This window comes from Myotis yumanensis, unplaced genomic scaffold (genome assembly GCF_028538775.1).
Source record: "Myotis yumanensis isolate MYYU_CA2020_CCGP unplaced genomic scaffold, mMyoYum1.0.hap1 SCAF_4, whole genome shotgun sequence".
Classification (NCBI taxonomy): Eukaryota; Metazoa; Chordata; class Mammalia; order Chiroptera; family Vespertilionidae; genus Myotis; species Myotis yumanensis.
The window spans coordinates 57,420,167-57,440,993 of record NW_027223755.1 but is presented as its reverse complement, the minus strand read 5'-3'; the positions used below and the strand labels follow the sequence as shown (position 1 = coordinate 57,440,993).

Sequence of the window (20,827 nt, the reverse complement as noted above, 5' to 3'; positions counted from 1 at the left end):
AGACTCCCTATCTCTTGTAACGAACTGAGGGGAATACACAGAAGAATATAATAGCCCATAACACACAGAAATAAAAATATTGAAAAGGGTTTCTTGTAAACTACTAATCAGTTTTTAAGCTCTTTAATGGAAGAAGAAAAGAAGGGAGTAGTCTTCTATTTCTTGTATAAGTTAAAATACTAATTTCCTGTTCATTTGGAAATATGAAGATTGTCATCTACACAGTCTCCCTTTTAAAATATCGGTCTTTCTCCCTGTCTCTCATGCCTTCTACCTAATTTGTGGACCACCATTGTATTGTTGTTTTAAGTTTGTTTTGGAACAAGGCAAAAATGTATAGGGTTATCAGAATAACTTGTGTACATACAATCTCATAGTACAGCTACTTTCTACCTTTTTCTTCTCATGGCACACATAAGCTAATTACTGAAATTCTGTGGCACATCAAAAACATATTTTTTGCCTATCTGACCAAAAAAATAGGTATAATTTTGATTCACTCACACAGGGCTTTTATTATTGTGTTGACTGTTGTCATTTTTTAATTTGACAATCTAAGGAAAAAGAGATAAGTGCCCCTGACTAAAGAGTCATGCACTGCATGTTTTAAAAGTTCTTGTGGCACACCAGTTGAAAATCACGGTCATGGTACACTCACTTAAGTCCTAAACTCCTAGCGCCTTCCATATTCCATTTTTGCTGTTATTGATTGTTAATAAAAGAGTGATGAGTTTCAGAGATATCCGAACCATTTCACGTTATTGTTTGAAGAAAAAAGAACGTATATTAGGTGGAGGGAAAATTGACTTTTAAAAGGACTCTCAGACTTCAGGTAATGAGAGAAGAAAGGATTGTATTAAAGGAACAGTTTTCTTCTTTGACCCCTCAAATATCTAAGAGCCCCTCTGTGGGCTTGTGATACTTCATCTTCCCCGTACTTACTCTTCTTACTTCCGTGTGTATGTGGAACTTTCATTAACTTGAGGAATGCTACAAAGATGAATTTATTTACCATTCTAAAGTTTTTAGGATGCATGGTATTTCATAATCTCTAGATTCAGACTGTAAAGAAGAACAATCAACAAAACTGCTGAACTTAAAAAAAGTTAATTAGCAAACAGTTTGTGAATAGTTTTATTTATTTTAGGACCCTTGATTTCTTCCTGTTGTTCTCTAGCTTCTTTACACTGATTTCTATATCCATCATATTTCATTTCTTTGAAATCAGTTTATGCACTTAATGGTCCAGGCTGGGCAATCAATGTTGATTGAAATCAACTTCAAATGGATGCAAAAGGTCCACGGCTGCTGCAAGTACCAGCTGTGTAAATCTAGGAGAAAGATAACTGTCAGCTTTTTCCTTAATTATGTATTTCTACATTCTCTTAAGCTTCCTGCTGTTATAATGACCCAGTAGGCACATGTAGCTGGAAAAGGAATCACTGGGTAAATGCCAAAGGTTCTATCTTCCAATCCCACCACCCTGACATGATGTTTGACAAAAGAATTTATCACTTGCGTGTTAGCCTCTTATGAATGGTTTGATTTCTTAAATACAAGGACAGGGTACATGTCACTGAGGTGCTTACTGAGAAGATGCTGCTCTCCAGGTGAACGCAGCTGAGACAATGCCTTTTGTCTTGCTGTGGAAGAAGGGCCATATTCTCAAAATCTTCCAACCCAGTATCCTTCTAATTTTAACCTGATGTTGGTTTTACAGAAAGAAGGCTTACAACAGCGAGACCAGATTGTTTTATTTCCCTCACAGCAGGGCTTCTGTGTTTGGCTCTCAGAGGTGAAACTAAGAAAGGTGCATTATAACTCTTTCGCTTTGTCACCCTGAGCTGAGCATAAACCATCATCTGTTTCAAAGAGAGGTCTTCATTTGCTCTGCATGGGTTCTCCTCCTTTTCCACTCTTAGCCTGCATGAAATCCCTTACAACTTCTTGCTATTTGCCCCCCACTCCAAAAAAAAAAAGTGACCAAAAACTCAAAATAAAACATGACAGTTATTTGTCTCTATAGTTTTAGTTCAACATCATTGTCTTGGATTTACTAGTATATTTTAAAATAAAGTTTGTATTTTACAGAAGTTTTGAGTTCACAGCATAATTGGGCAGAAGGTATAGAGAATTTCCATAATATCTTTGCTCTCACATATGCATAGTCTCTCCCGCTATGAACATCCCCATCAAAGTGGTACACTTCTTATAATAGATCAACCTACATTAACACATCACTCTCACCCAAATACAGGATGTCCCAAAAAATGTATCCACACTTTAATAGCTGATAGCTCAATCTTGAAAATGAAATGTTTTTTAATAAACATTGCCTTTATAATTATGCAAAGTATGTGTGTACATTTTTTGGGACACTGTATGCATTAGCTTACATTAGAGTTCTCTCTTTGTGTTGTGTAATCTATGAGTTTTGACAAATGTATAATAACATGTATCCACCATTATAGTATTATGCCGAATAATTCCACTGCAAGTAAATGTTCCATGCTCTATCCATTTACCCCTCCTTTTTCCCCAAAACCTGGCAACCACTGATCCTTGACTGCCTCAATAGTTTTTCAGGATGTCATACATTTGAAATTATACACAAACCTTTTTAGATTATCTTCTTTCACTTAGAAATATGCATTTAAGGTTTATCCATGTCTTATCACACACATCTCCTGTTGTTGCTATCACAAATTACATCTTTATTCATTATCATAGATTTATAAGTATTGGTTTATGTATGTATGTGTCTTTTTTAATTTATAAAAAATTATTTTTAGTTTTTAGTCTTTATTGTTGAAAGTATTACATATGTCCCCTTTTTCCCCCTCATTGACTTCTTCCAGCCCGCCTCCACCCCCTGCCCCAGGCCTTCACTACCCTATTGTCTGTGTCCATCAATGCATATATGCATACAAGTTCTTTGGTTGATCTCTTACCACCCACTCACCTTCCCTTACCTTTCCTCTGAGGTTCAGCAGTCTGTTCCATACTCCTATGTGGCTGGATCTATTTTGTTCCCCAGTTTATTTTGTTCATTATATTCCACAATTGAGTGAGATCATTTGATACTCGTCTTTCTCTGACTGGCCTATTTTACTTAGTGTAATACTCTCCCGGTCCCTCCATGCTGTCTCAAAGGGTAAGAGATCCTTCTTTTTTACTGCTGCATAGTATCCCATGATGTATATGTACCACAGCTTTGTTATCTACTCATCTGCTGATGGGCACTTGGGCTGTTTCCAGATCTTAGCTATTGTAAATTGTGCTGCTATGAACTTAGGGATGCATATAGTTTTCTGATTGGTGTTTCAGGATTCTTAGGATATATTTCTTAGGATAAATGCCATTTTAGTTAATAATAGTCAATGTAGCAAATAAAAGTCATGTTAACTAACTGTATTTTAACATTATGTTTTTGAAAAGGTAAATGGTCTCATATTCTCACCAAAACAAACTCAATGTTACTTTTTTTTTTAATCCACTTTTAACACAAGAGCTCCCCTTTTCTGTGGTTTCACTTTCTGTGGTTTCAGTACCGTGGTCAGAAAATATTAAATGGAAAATTTCAGAAATAAATAATTCATAAGTTTAAATTGCTCACCATTTTGAGAAATATGATTAATTTTTGAGCCTTCCAGCTCTATCCTGCCTGGGAAGTGAATCACCACTTGTCCAGTGTATCCAGGCTGTGTACACTACCCACCAATTAGCCACTTAATAGACATCTTGATTATCCAATCTATTGTCATTGTATCTTAGTACTTGTTCAAGTAATTTTTTTTTCTTTTTTATTATTTCAAGTATTATATATGTCTCCGTTTTCCCTCATCAACCCCTCCCCAGCCACTCCCACCCCCCGGTACAAGCCCCCACTGCCGCAGTGTCCATATTCATTGGTTATGCTAATGTGCTTGCATACAAGTCCTTTAGTTGATCTCTTACTCCCACCCCCCTCCCTCCCCTGCCTTCCCTCTGAGGTTTGACGATCTGTTTGATGCTTCTCTGTCTCTGGATCAGTTTTTTGTTCATCAGTTTACATTGTTCTTTATATTCCACAAATGAGTGAGATCACGTGATATTTATCTTTCTCCAACTGGCCTATTTCACTTAGCATAATGCTCTCCAGGTCCATCCATGCTGTTGCAAACCATCAAAAAACTACTAGATGTAATAAATTAATTCAGCTATGTAGCAGGATATAAAATTAAAAACCAGAAATCTATGGCTTTTTTATACACCAATAATGAACTCACAGAAAGAGAAACTAAAAAAACAATCCCATTTACCATTGCACCAAAAAAATTAAAATACCTAGGAATAAACTTAACTAAGAAGGTAAAAGACCTGTACTCTGAAAACTACAGGACATTGAAAAAAGAGATCAAGTAAGTTTTATAGTATCCTAAAGCTACATCACAATGCCTACCTCATTCACCTCACTTTATCTTATCACACAGGCTTTGTATCATCTCACATCATTACCAGAAGTGTGAGTTCAGTACAATAGATACTTTGATAGAAAGATATATCTCACTTAACTAACTTAATTGCTCTCTTTGATTGTTAGTTATTGTATTAATTTATTACTATGCCTAATTTATAAATTAAGCTTTATCTTAGGTATCTATGTATAGAAAAAAACATAGTATATGTAGGGTTTGGTATTAAGAGCAGTTTTAAGCACATTCTGGGGTCTTGAAATACATTCCCTGCAGAAGAGGGTTGGGGCTACTTCTATACAAGGTCAGTGTCATTTGTGGCAAAATTTTTTTCTGAGTGCATAAGTATTTATAAATATATACAAAATAGAAATGAATAAAAACTAAATGTGATTACAGCAAATTCTTGAATAATGACCTTTTGTTCAACATAGCTCTGTTATAACATTGAAGGAAAAATCAGTTCCAGGGCCATGGTCTGTGTACAGTTTCTACATTCTCCCCATGTGTGCATTGGTTTTCTCTGAGTACTACAGTTTCCTCCCACATCCCAAAGACATGCATGTTAGATGCCTTGGAATGTCCAAATTGTCCCAGTCTGAGTGAGTGTGGGAGGAGGTGTGAGTGCTCCCCAAGATGCAAGGACATCCTGTCTGTGGTTGGTTCCCAAGTGGTGCCCTGAAGCTGCTGAGATTGACTTTAGCCACATGCGACCCTGAACAGGAATAATTGGGTTGGAAAATACTTGTTTATGTCAATTAGATTTGTTGTACATCGTTTCTCTTAAAGTCAAAGTTATCAAGAACCTATTGATGATGTCAAATGAGAACTTACTGTATGTTGAATACACACCATTTGATTATATTGCTTATCAACTAGAACCAATTTGAATATTTCAGTCACATTTTCTTTACAATTATTTTACTGTTTTAAAATTATAGTAATCGAAATAGTGAATGGCTGAATATCATAAAGCAAAAATTCAAAATAAGTTGCCTTCCGATAAGTTAAAGCAGATTATTTTGAAAAGGCAAATATATTTATAATAGATAGCAGTTACATTGAGACATTTAAAAACAGGGTTCAGACTCAGCCAGTTGTTTTCTGCGAATGTTTGGCACTAAGATAAGTAAACTCAGGAGTGGTGAAATGGCAGAGTTTTGCTAAGATCGCCGAGAAGCAGGAGAAACCAATGTGTGAAAAAAATAACGTGTAGAAAGGAAAAAGCCAAAAAAAAAAAAAGCAGAGAGAAAGTACGTCTGGTATTTCTGATTTACTTTTCTTCTAAATTCAGTCCATCTTGAGTAATGATTTATCCCTAGCCTCGCGTTCCAGACAGTAACTTTGTCCATCTAATAACTCCTATGGTTTTTGTTTAAATATGCTTCAGTATGTTTCTCTAATATGTAACCAAAAGACTCTTAAAAAAGACACAGTACCTTTCAAAGTAATACATTATGACTGGCCTGGCAAACTTGCTTATCTGTGTGCCCTATGATTTGGCCCTGGTATTTCTAGGGTACTCTCTATCTTCCAGGAAGATTGAGCTACTTTGAATGATCAACAGAAAGATAACCTCAAATTTATTCCAAAAACTAAAAAAAAAAACAAAAGTTATGATCTAAAATAAAATAATAGCAGGACAATAGGCATTTTGAGTAGCTATAGAATTGCTGATGCAGGCTCAAAGGCTATTTCATTTTTTCCATTAAATTCAGTAATAAAATGATGAGCCAAGGAAAAAGGAGAGCTAAGGAAATACACTCCAAATGCAGTTTTGTTATTACTCTCCCATTGGCTTTCTCTCATTAGTAAATCAAGAAGAGTATTGTATTAGCGCCACATCTAAAGGATACATTCCTGTATATAATGTTTTTATTGCTAATATTCTTGAGTTTTCTATGCCATTTCATAGGGTTATAAGATGACCAAGTAAGTGGCAGAAAATTTCACACTGTTACTGATCACAGTATGAAAGAAAACAATAAGAACACCAAGAATACATGGTACTGGATGACATCTTTATAGCATGGCTAATAAAGATGATTTGAAACAGTCATTGACTTTGTCTATGTCCAGAACCTAGAGTAAATATATAATTTAATCTTAGTCTCTGAGTTAAAGGGATTTTTTTTTAAGTGTCGTGACATTGTGTTGTTAAAGATAAGGCCTTCCCCAGCTTTCAGATTTTAAAGCTCAGTTATTAAATTTGGCTTCATGGTGAAATGTGGTGAGGTAAATGGAAGTGATTGAGAGATTGGGGATGAAAGTTGGATCTCTGGTTACAGAACTGAAGGAAGAAATCAAAGTCTGGAGCAAGATAAAGTTGTGGCATCATGCACTATTCAGTAAACATGACCTTCAAATTGTAACCCCAACTGTCTGTCCCTGAATATATTTTGTGAGACCCTTTGACTTTATATTAGCACTCAGGTGGAATGATTACCTGGGATTCATATGGAATTTTCAACAGATAAAATAATATATTCAATTTTGTTCATCTGCTATTTATTAAATATTTAATACCTATCCAATATAGATTTTTTTTTATGACAGGAAACCATAAATGTCCAGTCCATAAAGAAAACAAACCGATCTGCTATATAGAAGCACATTTTTGCCTAGTGAATAAATTCTATTCTTAAAGGTACCATAAAAAAAGAGTATTTTACAGAAAATTTTATTCAGTGTTTTAGGGTATGTAAAGAAGCAAAAGCATCATAGCTGGAGGATTTCTCTTAATGAAATATACAATTTTTGTATATTCTATAAAAATAATTCATCATATTTTACTACCACTTAGGTTTATTGCCGGAGTCCATTCATTGTCTTCACTAGCTGAGTTTAAACAGAGACCCCCAAAAGCTAGTAACCTTTGAAGTCCTAGCAAAGGTCAGAACTGCACCACCCAGTTAATCTAGGAACCACCCAGTTAATTTAGGTAATAATAGCTGAAGCATCCCCACCTTAGTTCCCTTAATTCCCATTTATTACTATGTACATCCTTGCTGATGGGCTAGTCTGCCTGTTAATGGGGTCACCTGCCTAAGGGCTATGCTATGAGTGCATCCCAAATCAATAAAAGCTTGGTGAGACCTAAGCACAGGAGAGGAAGTCCTTCGGGACTTGCCCGCCTGGTCCCCCAATATTGCAAAATTATCTCGTGTCTTTTTCTTCCATTTGTTGTGCGGCTCCACTTTTAGATACCGAACCCTACTCCACGCAGAACGTGGAGGGAGTGTTACTTGACAGTTTATGGTCATATTATATAACATACCTTGAACCAACCTAAAGCATAATAATAAATAAACTCTGTATGAATACAGGACATATTTGTCACCAAAAAATGTGACAAAGCTTAAGCACTATAGATTGCTTTGAGAACAATTGACTGAGAGGAGAAAAGTGATAGAGGTGATGGACATTTGAAGGCAAAATATCTTTGTTTTAGTTTGTTTGGTTTGGAGGAGGGACTAAATGATAGACAATATCCCTCCTGGGTGGGTGGATGTGACCTCCAACATGGAAGATCTCTGAACTCCATCCTGTTGGGGTTTTTATGCAGGCTTCATTATGTAGGCATGATTGATCATTTACGCCATTTTCTGCCCCTCTCCTTTCTTTAGAGAAGTGGGGATGGTGGGGACTGGACATTCCAAGCTTCTAATGATGGTTTGGTCTTTCTGATGACCCCATTCAGGAGCCATCGAGGAGCCCAACCAGAGTCACTTCCTTAAAACAAAAGGTGCTTCTAGTGCTCTTATCACTTAGAAATTTACAAGTGGGAGATGGGAGTGGGGTGGGAGAAAGAGGACAGAGACATCCTATATAATAAAAGGCTAATATGCAAATAGACCAAACAGCAGAGCAACCGAACAACCAAACAGCCGGTTGCTATCATGTGAGCTGACCACCAGGGGACGTGTGCAGAACATGGTGGTGTTGGCCGCGTTGGATGGTGGAGCAGATGAGCGGGGGCACCGGACCAAGGCCAGAGCCGTCGCTCGCACCCGCTGCCAGTGCCCGGAGCCAGTCCCGATCACTTGGTGCCATCAGCAGGTGAGAGCGGCAGCTGCCTGCCCTGATCTCCCTTGAGAGCCTCTCCACCTCCCCTTGCTCCTGGGGGGTGATCAGGGCAGCAGCCGTCGCTTAAACCTGCTGAGAGCGCCAGCCCCGCTCACACCCACTGCTGGTGCCAGCCCCAATCACTCCATGCCATCAGTGGATGCAAGTGGGGCTGATGCCGTCAGCGCGTGGGAGCGGCAGCAGTGGGAGCTGGGCTGCCTGCAGACAGGGGCCTGGGGGCCGCAGTGGGAGGGGCCGGGCAGGGGCGCAGAGGATGGGCCGAGACCCGCCCCTGTGCCTACCGCAGCCTCGTGGCCCACAGTTCCTTTCAAAGTGCACAAATTCGTGTACCGGGCCCCTAGTATGTATGTATATATATATATAAATATTTCATTTGTACCATTATGCACATGTTAATGTACTGATAGTGGTGAGGGAGAGGGTAGGCAATTTGATATTTTGTAGCTTACAGTAGAATATAAAAATACCCTTAATTTACCTAAAATACACTGAATGGCCAGATTATTATGACCACCTGACATTTGTAGGCAAATTAGTTATAATTTCATGCTGAAGTTTCTAGAGGGCCAGACCATTATAAATAGGGAAGCAGGTTGTTTACCACGACAGTAGAAGTGATTTTTTTCTGAAGATATGGGTAAACAATGCAATTTAACAGCCTTTGAACGTAGGATATATATATAGATAGATATACTGAGTGGCCAGATTATTATGACCACCCCATCAGTACTTCATTGGGCCACTTTTTGCTTTCAGTACTTCGGCCATTCTTCTTGGCATTGACTCCACGAGATGTTGAAAGGTGATGCGAGGAATCTGACACCATGCCTGATGAATAGCACTGTCCAGTTCTGTGAGATTTGATGGTTGTGGAACCAGCTGCCTGATGGCTCTTTTAACTTCATCCCACAAATGCTCAATTGGATTGAGATCTGGTGATTGTGGAGGCCACCTAAGCAAGGGAAAGTCTCCCTCATGTTCTTGAAAGCACTTCTGCACAATACGAGCACCGTGGCATGGCGCATTGTCTTGTTGGAAGAAGGCACCTCCATTGGGATACACCATCCACATGATAGGATGAACCTGATTAGTAATGATACTTAGGTATGTTGTGCTATTCAGACGTTGTTCCACATGAATAAAGGGCCCAAATCATGTCAGGAAAACAAGCCCCAAACCATAACACTGCCCCCACCAGCTTGAAGGGTTGTTCTCATGTATGTGGGGTGCATGCTTTCATGCTGTTTCCACCAAATTCTCACTCTGCCATCTGCATGATGCAACTGGAAACATGATTCATCGGACCACATGACTTTTTTTCAATGTTCAACTATCCAATCCTTGTGTTCCTGTGCGAATTGGAGACATTTTATCTTGGTAACTGCAGACAGCAAAGGTTTCGAACAGGCCTTCGGCGTCCATATCCCATACGATGCAGTGTACTGCTAATTTGCCTACAAACATCAGGTGGTCATAATAATCTGGCCACTCAGTGTATATTTTAAAATAGATTATGAACAAAATCACAGAAATTCTTTAGTTGTAGCTCGAACCCTACCTCTGCTTCCCAGATGGCTTTACTCATAGACATCTCCTCTACCTTTGAATTTTTGAGTATTTACTGTCTCTATTATTATTTGATAATAATAATAATATACTGTCTTATGCGGGAAATGACCTTCATGGTGTTTTTGTTTCATTGTCCCTGCTTATACAATGTGATATATAACCTCTGTGTTATCACATGGCTTCATATTTATATCAATTCTTTTTACACATCAAATAGTAATTACTTTATGAATATATCAAATGATTGATTTCCTTCTTTCGACTAAAGTTTTGTCTAAATAAATGAGTCCTGAAGTCCTTTTCCTCTTTAAGTTTCTAAGATATTATAACTTCACAGGAGGACTTGTGTAGGTTTTTAAAAATGGTATTTATCCTCATTTTCTAAAGAAGCAGTTAACCTTGAAATTATACTAAATTACACACAAATAAATGAGGAATTTCACATTTGTTGTCTTATTATATTGAGTGAATAACTTGGGGATAATTTTTTAATTTACTGCTTTCAGTGGAATACTATATTTTGATAATGTTAGTCAGGTTCTGACTCCATAATATCAGTACAATGGGTCTCCCTAATATGACTTCCTCCTCTATCAGTAGTTCCATAACCTGGTAAACCTACTATATCAATTTAGAAATGTTTCACCCAAACAAAAAACATGTTTTACATAGTATCACAAAGAACCTGGGAAAGTTAATAGACATTTTTAGTGACAAGGAAGGAATTTTAAAAAAAAGAAAGAGAAAAAGATAGGAAGGAAAGAGTGAATTAAGACTAGATTGAGGGAAGAAAGAAAGGAATAAAGGAAGGAAGTGTTAAAGAAAAAAATTATTAATGATACTTGTTAAAGATGATAAGGCAGCCTTTATTCACAGGGACCATCATGATAGGTGTAGGGACCACTGAAATGAGGTTTATGCAATAGGGGAGAGAGAATGGGCTCAACTCTGAATACAACAAGGAAAAGAGGGAATTTATCACTAAGAATCTGGGGTGTGGTAGGGATATGCGATGAATAGAAAATTAGTTAAGTGGAAATATCAGGTATTAGAGGGGACTCTGTCTAAATAGATCCAACAGGACTCTTGCCAAAGGCAGGCCAAGGTGATCAGATATCATCTGGGGATGGTGGAAGATAAGGAACCTGATCAAATGTCAAGGGTGATCAGATGTTCAGTGAGGAATTCTGGCTAAACTCAGTAGGATTCTTGCTAAAACTGCACAATACGGAGGGCCCCAAATTTGAGGCCCTGTTACTGAAGAGCTCAGAAGAACCTGATCAGAATTTGGTCAAGCCTTGAATCCTTATCACAAGAAAAAAGAAGGAAGATATATGGAATCATGAAGAAAGGTGTGTAAACTCTCTAAAAGCAATGAGCTGCTTTAAAAGAAAAAAAAAAGGGGGGGTGACCCTGTGCCTTCCTACAGTGCTTGCTAGAACATTTTGAAACGGTTTGAGGCCTTGCCCTGCTCCATCCGGAGCAAGGTTATAGAAATTTCAGACAGTCGAAAAAATAAAAAATAAAAAAATAAAATAAATTTAAAAAGAGACCAAATTGAGCAATTTTTAAATTGAGAACATTGGTACTACCATGATTTTGTGATTTCTGTTTTGCTAGCAAAAATTCCCAGTGACCTTGCACCTGCAAAATTGCATGCTGCAAAATATGTTCAGCATGTCATGCTGTGTGCACAAAAAAACAGGTTATGCATTTAAGTAATATTAAGGTTTAAAGATATCATCATTAATACTAGAGGCCCCATGCAAAAATGCTAGAGGCCTGGCTGGCTATTTGGGGCAATCAGGGCTGTCTTCCCCAGTCCCAAATGGGGGCTGATGGGGGCCGGCATGCCTGGGAGGGACTGTGGGAGGGCTCCAGGGCATGGCAGGCCCTCTCGCCTAGTCCCGATTGGCTGGACCCCAGGAGCAACCTAACCTACTGGTTGGAGCATCTGCCCCCTGGTGGTCAGTGCGCATCATAGCGACTGGTTGAGCGGTCGACCAGACGGTGGACCTATTGGTCAGACACTTAGCATATTATGCTTTTATTATATAGGACTAGAGGCCCAATGCACAAAATTCATGCAAGAGTAGGCCTTCCTTTCCCTGGCTGCTGGCACCGGCTTCCCTCTAGCACCCGGGACCCAGACTTTTCTCTAGCCGCCGGCAGGCACCCAGGACCCGGGCTTCCCTTGCAGCCGCGGCTTCTTCCAGAAGGTCGTCCGGAAGGACGTCTGTCCAATTAGCATATTATGCTTTTATTATTATAGATTACTACAGGCCTGGTGTATGAAAATTCATGCACTGGAGGGGGGTCCCTCAGCCCGGCCTGCCCCCTCTCACAGTCCGCGAGCCCTCAGGGGCGGGAGGCGACCCGGCGATCAGGGGAAGGCGACACCCCCATCACACCTCTGCTGCTGCCACTGCCGCAGTGCAAGCCTCGGCCGGCCCCGGTGACCTGAGCCTCAGGTGGCCCTGGGCAGCTGGGGGGCTGAGGGGACTGGGGGACTCCAGAGACAGGCACCCCGGCAGGGATGAGGGGACTGGGCGCTGCCATCTTGTGGCTGTGGGTGCTGCCATCTTTGAGGGCAGGGCAGTCAATTAGCATATTCCCTCCTTATTGGCTGCGAGCACTGCCATCTTTGAGGGCATGGCAGTCATTTAGCATATTCCCTCATTACTGGCTGTGGGTGCCGCCATCTTTGAGGGCATGGCAGTCAATTAGCATATCCCCTCCTTATTGGCTGTGGGCGCTGCCATCTTTGAGGGCATGGCAGTCAATTAGCATATTCGGCTGTGGGCGCTGCCATTTTGTGACAGCGTGAGGGTCAATTAGCATATTCCCTTTTATTAGATAGGATAACTGTCTTGAAAGGCATAAAAGCTTGACTTGGAGTCCTGGGAGCTGGTAAAGTGCTGTGTGCATGTAATTTTATTTGACAGACTTTCTACCAGTCATTCCTATCTGCGTACTTGTAAAAAGTATTGAGAAAAAATTCAAAATTTCCTTTGGAGTTTCATTTCCAACCAGAATATAGCTTTATTTTTCTTAATATGATACATTTACCTCTAGTAGGACCCACACTAAAGATGCTTCCATGATCTTGAGAACTGTCTTTTATAATAACTCAGATACTTTGGGAGCTATTTTATTATTGATTCTCTGCCAAGTTTCTTGGAAGTATTAGCATATAGAAGCCCTAGCCTTAGGATTATAAATGGATTATGTGCTCTGTTGTTTGCACTTTTATTTAACTCACTCCACTAATAGGTCACTTCTTAAGCAAACAGTGCCAAACTCACTGTAGATATTACTATCAAGCTTTGCCTTCCCAAAGCTCCCAGAACTGGCCTCTCTGGCTGGAATATTTATAGAATATTACAACATCCCTCTGGATTCTATTTTTTCCAGATCTTTAGTAACTAGTATAATTATTTTTTGTATAGCAGGGGAATATTCATAACATGTGCAGAATATTTTAAATACAGTAATATCCAATATGTTTTTGCATATATGTATTTCCTTTCTGCATTTGTTTTCAAGCATTCTTCCTTTCCATTACACCAAAATTGATATTTCTACCTGTGAAATATATAATGATCATATGGTACTGTGCTATTTTATTCATTGATTCCTAGTACTAATGCTGTTAAGACCTAGAATTAAAAACAGTGAAAACTCTGCCTCACTGGGGCACAGATGGAAATGCTTTTTTTAAATTTTATTTTAAGGAAATAGGAAGACACGGTTTGCTTTTTTGTTTGTATGACCATGCATAATATATAGAATTAGTAGGAAGTTTGCCTTTATTATAAATGGCCATATTCTGAGTCACTATCAGAATGGAAAGTGGGAGATTTTTGTTGCTAAGTCTGCCTTTAGTAAAACTAATGATGTGATTAAACAGAATTATGCTCTTATAGATAGAGATTTATGTTGCCTTCTGGTCTAATGCATTTTGTAAGTTTTCAGAGATTATTTTAAACCAATTTTCAGGCTGATGGTTTCTTTTTAATGTATTTTGTTATTGTTGTTGATAGTATTACAGATATCTCCCACCCCCCACTCCCCCCACTCCACCCAGCCCCTACCCACACCAACCCCCGGTCTTCACTACCATATTTCCCATGTCTATGGGTTATGTATATAAGTATATAAGTTCTTTGGTTTTATCTCTTCTCACCCCCCCCACCCCCACATCTGAGGTATGTCAGGCTGATGGTTTTTTAAATGCAACTGTTAAGGAGGAGAATATGTAAAGAACATACATTGTATCCGTTTCACTTCATGCTTTACTTATTCTTCCTTGAAATAGCTTAAATAGAGTGTGTATGTACATAGTGTGTGTATTTAGTACAGTAATATATATTTATAGTGTATACATATAGTATATAGTATAGAATATATACAGTATATATTATATATGGTGTACTATATAGTATGTTATATAGTGTATACATATAGTATATAGTGATGATATACACACAAATACGTTGAGGAGGAGAGAAATATTTGAAGGTGTAATGCACATGGGTAGGTGTCATGAGTTGAATTGTATCCCCCACAAAAAAATCATATGTTGAGATCCTAATCCCTAGTACCTCCAAATGTAGCCTTCTTTAGAGATCATTATTTAGAGGTCATTAGAATAGTCTTTGTTGTTCATGGACCCAATTCCAACAGAGGTGGGGTGGGGTCGTTCTTCCCACACACAATCAGGGTGTCCTACAATTCAATGCAATTCTGATACTGTCTATCCAGAGGCTACAAAAACCAGTCAGAAGTTCACGTCACCTGTGCTCTGACTGACGGACAATAGAGAGGGTTCCCATGACCCCTTCCTTGGACTTCAAATGCTAGTTACAAGTCCAGGTTGTTACCTGTACTTCTGATCAATAGGCTTTAAATCAGAGGTTCCCATTACTCCCTTCTTCCTTGGGTTCAATTAATTTGCTAGAACAGCTCACATAACTTAGGGAAACATTTTGCTCATTATATCACTGGTTTATTATAAAAGTGTATAACTCTGGAACAACTAGATGGAACAAATTCATAGAGGAAGGCATGGGAAAAGGATACAGAGCTTTTATGCCCTCTCTGGGTGCACCACTCTCCTCAAATCTACATACGTTCATCAATCCAGAAGCTCTCTCACCCTGTCCTTTGGGGCTTTATGGAAGCTTTATCACATAGCCGTAATTTATTAAATCCATGGCCATTGGTGATTGGAGTTGATCTCTAGCTCCTCTCCCCTTCCCAGAGATTGAAGGTACGTGGGTGAGACTGAACGTTTCAACCCTCTAATCCTGTGGTTGGCTCCACAGGTAACCAGCCCCCAACCTTACGTGAACTTCAAAAGCACTTGATTAATACAATGAAAGACCATTGTTGCTGTCATCACTTAGGGAACACCAGAGTTCTAGGAGCTCTGTGCTAGAAATAGGATGAAGACAGACTATACATCTCTTCTTGTAACTCACAATATCATAGGAGCCTTAAACCCAGTATAACTAGTGTCCTTATAAGAACAGGAAATTTGGGCACAGACATGAATAGAGAGATGATGATGTGAAAAGAAAGACATAGGGAGAAGATTACCATTTATAAGCCAAAGAGAAAGGTCTGGAACAGATTCTTCCCTTACAACCCTCAGGAGGAACCAACTCTGATGACACCTTGATTTTGGAATTCTAAACTCCAGAACTGTGATACAACAAATTTCTATTGTTTAAGCCACCCACTCTGTGGTCTGTGTTACAGTAACCTTAGGAAAGAAACAAATATAGTATCATCTGGAAATAATGTCACAAACTTTTCACAAATTCTAGGACATTGTAATTCAATAATAGGTAATTATGAATACATCATAAGATTATTGCTATTGAACAATCTTAGAAAATCATTTTCTGAAATTTTTACTATCATCTGAAAGCATGTATTTTAGCATACTGGTAGTTAAAACAGGCAACCAAATGAAACATAACATTAAACATAAAATGCTAATAGTTTTGCAAGGCATAGGTGAAAATAATTTTATATTTAACATAATTCACCATATATTGTTCAAATTTAGATGGGGGAAGACGGAACTTAGGCTACACCCTATAAGTTAGGCATGGCCATTACCAAAGAACTTTTTGGACAGGCAGGACAGCAGTGTAATTCCATCTGTTATCACTCCCAGGTTGTTGAGTGCTTAGTGAACTTGGGCAGTGACCTGCTGTTCAGACTGAAAGAAGGCCCTGAGTTTCTGCTTTTCTCTATTTGTTTTTAATTCAAACAATAAGGAATGTTTTATCCAGGTATGTAGAGAGAACGATTTACGTTTTTATAGACTCGTGTGTTGTTCACCATAAGAACTGTTGAATAGTTAAAACATTATTATCAATATTGTGTTAATATGATTATGGTCTAAATCATACTATTTGATAGAACTTTCTGCAGTGATAGAAATAATCTACATTTGTGATCTCCTGTATGATGGCCACTAAATATATGTGGCTCTTGAACAATTAAAATATGAGTAGTATAGCAAAGGCGTTAACTCAAACACACACACATATAGGGTCCATTAATGTTTAAAGAGAGAGCCATAAATACTCAATGGGGAAAAGATAGTCTTTTCAATAAATGCTATTTAGAAAACTGGATAATCACATATAGAATGAAATTGGTCCCCCATCTTACAATACTCACAAATTTTAACACAAAATGAATGAAAAACTTACATTTGAGACCTGAAACCTTAAAACTCCTAGGGGGAAAAAAACAAGAGGAAAGCTCCTTGGCATTGTCCTTGACAATACTTTTTTGGTCTTTGACACCAAAAGCACATGCAACAAAGCAAAAATAAATAAGACTTCATCAAACTAAAAAGCTCTGGCAATAAGAACAGTTAGCAAAATGAAAAGGCAACCTACTGAATGGGAGAAGATATTTGCAAACCATATATCTTATAAAGGGCTAATAATATGTACAAGTCAATAGCAAAATAAAAATCTATTAAAAATGGGCAAAAGACCTGAATAGTCATTTTCTCAAAGAAGACATAAAAATGGCCAATAGGTACATGAAAAGATGCTGAATGTCACTAATCATCAGGGAAATGCAAATCAAAATCACAATGATTTGTCATCTCACAAATGGCTATTATAAAAAAGACAAGATGTAACAAGTGTTGGCAAAGATATAAAGAAAGAGGAACTCTTGTACACTATTGGTGGGAAATTAAATGGTTCAGCCACTATGGAAAACTGTATGTAATTTCCTCAAAAAATTAAAAATAGAACTACCATTTAACCTAACAATTCCACTTCTTGGTATTTATCCAAAGAAAATGAAATCATATTCTCAAAAAGACATCTGTACTTCCATGTTTATTGCAGCCTTATTTACAATAGCCAAGATACAAAACAACTTAAGTATATGTCTATGAATGAATAGAGAAAATGGTGTATATATGTACAAAGGTATATTATTTGGCTATAAGAAAGAGAGTCATGACTTTTGCAACAACATGAATGGACCTTGTGGATATTATACTATGTGAAATAAGTCAGATAGAAGAAGACAAATACTGCACAATTTCACATATATGTGGAATCTAGAAAAACTAAACTCACAGAAACAGAGACTAGAATGGTAGTTGCCAGGTGATAGCAGATGGGGAAATATTGGTCAAAAGGTACAAACTTCTAGTTGTTAAGATGAGTAAGGTCTGTGTATCTAATGCACACAAATGTTTGAATGAAGCAGTCTTTGGATTCTTATCAATAGATATGGAAATTGGTAAACATTTAGTAAAGCTTGGGAACCTAGTAGTTAAAGCTAGGTTTGGCTCTTATGTAAAAATTGTCATCTTTAGAATGACATTTATTTTCTTATCATTCATTTACCCCCACCTGATATGCAATACCCGGCCTAGGTCAGTCATTTAAGTGATTTGCATGTCTCTGTAGGTGTTTCAGGGTAGTAACTAACTATATTCTCATTATTACATTAGGCTCAACTCCATTGGTCTTGGACCAATATGTGCAGCATTCTCATTATAAACTTACTATTATTCTCTCCCTTCCCTCCTCAACTATGTCCCATGTTGTACCAGTCTATAAGCCATAATCTCACAGAAGCCTGCACACTAATCCAGATGATAAAGTGCAACCAGTGATAATCATAATACTTTTTCCCAACAGTGTATTTAGCAATACTTTTTCACAATTACAACTGAACTACTTGCTCCTCCTTCATCATTGTTCATACCATTGACAACTTTGATTAAAGAGGAACTAACAGAATATAGAGTATTGTCCCAATAGGTTATTTGCATTTATGTTGCTGAAGTTCTTGTGTTTACTTATCTCCAACCATGGAGAGATATACTCATGTGTTCAGATATCTTATTTTCCATGAGAGACCAGAAATCTAGATTTTTTTATTCAAACCCTCCAAATTAATCTCTTTAAGTTATTAAGAAATTCAAGGAAAACATGCTTGTGACCTTGCTTTGGACAAGTGGCCACCAGTTTGCCACCTATGCCACCTTAAGATTCTTCTTTCCAACCCCCACAAATTCCTGGTTTCACCATTGTGTACTTCTGAAGTTTGTGAAATTAGTAACACATTCATAAACTTAATGATGAGTTTATTTAGCTGGTCCTTGACTCAAGGCTACTGTCCAGCACATGCATTCTATTGAAGCTTCTTGAACTTTTCTACTGTGGAAGGTATAATAAGTTCATATAAGTAGCAGTGCTCAAAATGTAAGTGAGGAAAGGGATGAGATGGTGACAGCACTTAGCCAGCAAACATGATTTCTGCAAAAGTCGTAGAAAGCTCTCTTTGTATTTGTATTGACACAAGTTTTTTAAAACATCCCTTATGAATGCCAAAGATTCGATGTGACCATATCACAGCATTGCAGATCATCAGAATACTATGAAAATGGAAAATGATGTCACAGTATGTAAATTATGTGTAAGTCACTTGTAAAACTGAAGGTCTTAATAAAACTTTAAGACATTTCTATGCTACTGTTTGTTTACTCTCAGAGCATCTCTGCTATCCATCCATCCTTTATTCTGTTTTTTACAAGGACAGTCATATAGGCATGTAATGAAACATGCAAATTATAACTTATAAGCAATTTTGGAAGTCATGTTACACAGTCTGTTCTTTATAGCACAGTAAGCTCTGGAATATATCTCTCTATATCTATAACTTAGAGAAGTGACTGCCACATAGAAAGGTCAGAAAATATCAGTTATGTTTATTATGAGTATACTCATAAATTTTAGGGATATATTTGATTTGCTAATTTGTCCTTTATATCCCTTTTGAGTGCAATAATAATAAAAAAAACAGTGTAGGAAAACTAGCTAGTTAAGTAAATGGAGATTTACTATGTATATTTTTTTCTTACGATTAAAGCCCTCCTTGCTGGTAAGAAAGCTTTACATCCATCTTCCTTAGCTTAAGAGCTTTTGGATATAACCATGATTTATGATCTACACTAGAACGGTAGCCAATATCTGAAAACATCTGCACTTGAGCCATCTGTTTATGCCTAAATACCAGATGCTATATATGTTGAAAATTTATATTTACTGAAATTGCTTAATACATGTACTTAGCCTACTTACAACGCTGCAGCTAACAAAAAAACATAGACTGGAAATGTTCTTGAGTCATGGATGGATTAAATGCATCCCATAATATCTCTCAGGACATTGAACATAATGCCCTGGCAGGTTAATAGGGAAAATTTAATGGAACTTTATCTAAGCACTTAAAGGTTTGTGGCTGGTGAAAATAATTGAGTTCTATGAATAAGAAAATTTTGCCTCAGTAGAGGAAAATAGGGAAGACTGCAGTACCAAAAGCCATAGAATTGATAACCCTGATAAATATTTTAATGTGCTGATAGGCATTGTGTGTGTGAAGGGGGGTAAGTACGCTGTATTAGACATAATGTAAATTGAAAATGTTCTTTACCATGGTAATGACAATGAGTATTCTTATAGAAAAAAAAAAAGAACTATTTAACTTTCCCTGTTTTCTCTCACCTATCTGACAACAGAGTTCATTTCAAGTTTATATCATGTTGAGTGATATACAGTAGGTCCTCGAGTTATATCAGAGATCGGTTCCTATGGCACGACGTAATGTGATTTTCGCCGTAAACTGGAACCCACCTACATAAGCACCTATGTCAGTCAAATGGAGCACATACACAGCAGTAATGAAGTGAAACAGTAAAACAAATTCAAAAGAAAGATAACAATTCCTGACCTTTACTTGTGGAAAATAAATAATAAAAAACATAAAGCACATATGTACATACATCAAAATGACGGAACTTTTTTTTTTATAAATAAATGGGAGATGGCCACATAACCACGAAATAACATACATTGAGTCTGATGTAACCCAAGGACTGCCTGTATGGTAAAAGGTTATACATAATTATATATATATATATATATATCCTATCTAATAATAGAAACATGGTAATTAGCCATACCTCCGCTAACCTTCCCATTGGCTAATCAGGGCAATATGCAACTTAACTGCCAACCAAGATGGCAGCCGGCAGCCAGGCAGCTTGAAGCGAACAGGAGGCTTGCTTGCTTCAGTGACGGAGGAAGCCAACGTTCCCCGCCTGCCTTGCCGGCCTCTGAGCTTGCAGTTTAAGAAACATTGTTACAAATGTAGAAGCT

The 20,827-nt window shown here is 37.8% G+C and overlaps 1 non-coding gene and 1 pseudogene across 1 annotated transcript; one reads left to right on the top strand and one right to left on the bottom strand.

The window, feature by feature from the left end:
* The window catches only part of LOC139009431 (small ribosomal subunit protein uS17-like), a 41,837-nt pseudogene extending 32,471 nt beyond the window's left edge, over positions 1-9,366 (bottom strand).
* Positions 9,367-11,463: 2,097 nt separating this feature from the next.
* On the top strand, positions 11,464-11,618 carry LOC139009645 (small nucleolar RNA SNORA9). Its single transcript, XR_011471368.1, has one exon. It is a non-coding gene; the product is annotated as a small nucleolar RNA SNORA9 (small nucleolar RNA).
* Positions 11,619-20,827: the final 9,209 nt, after the last annotated feature.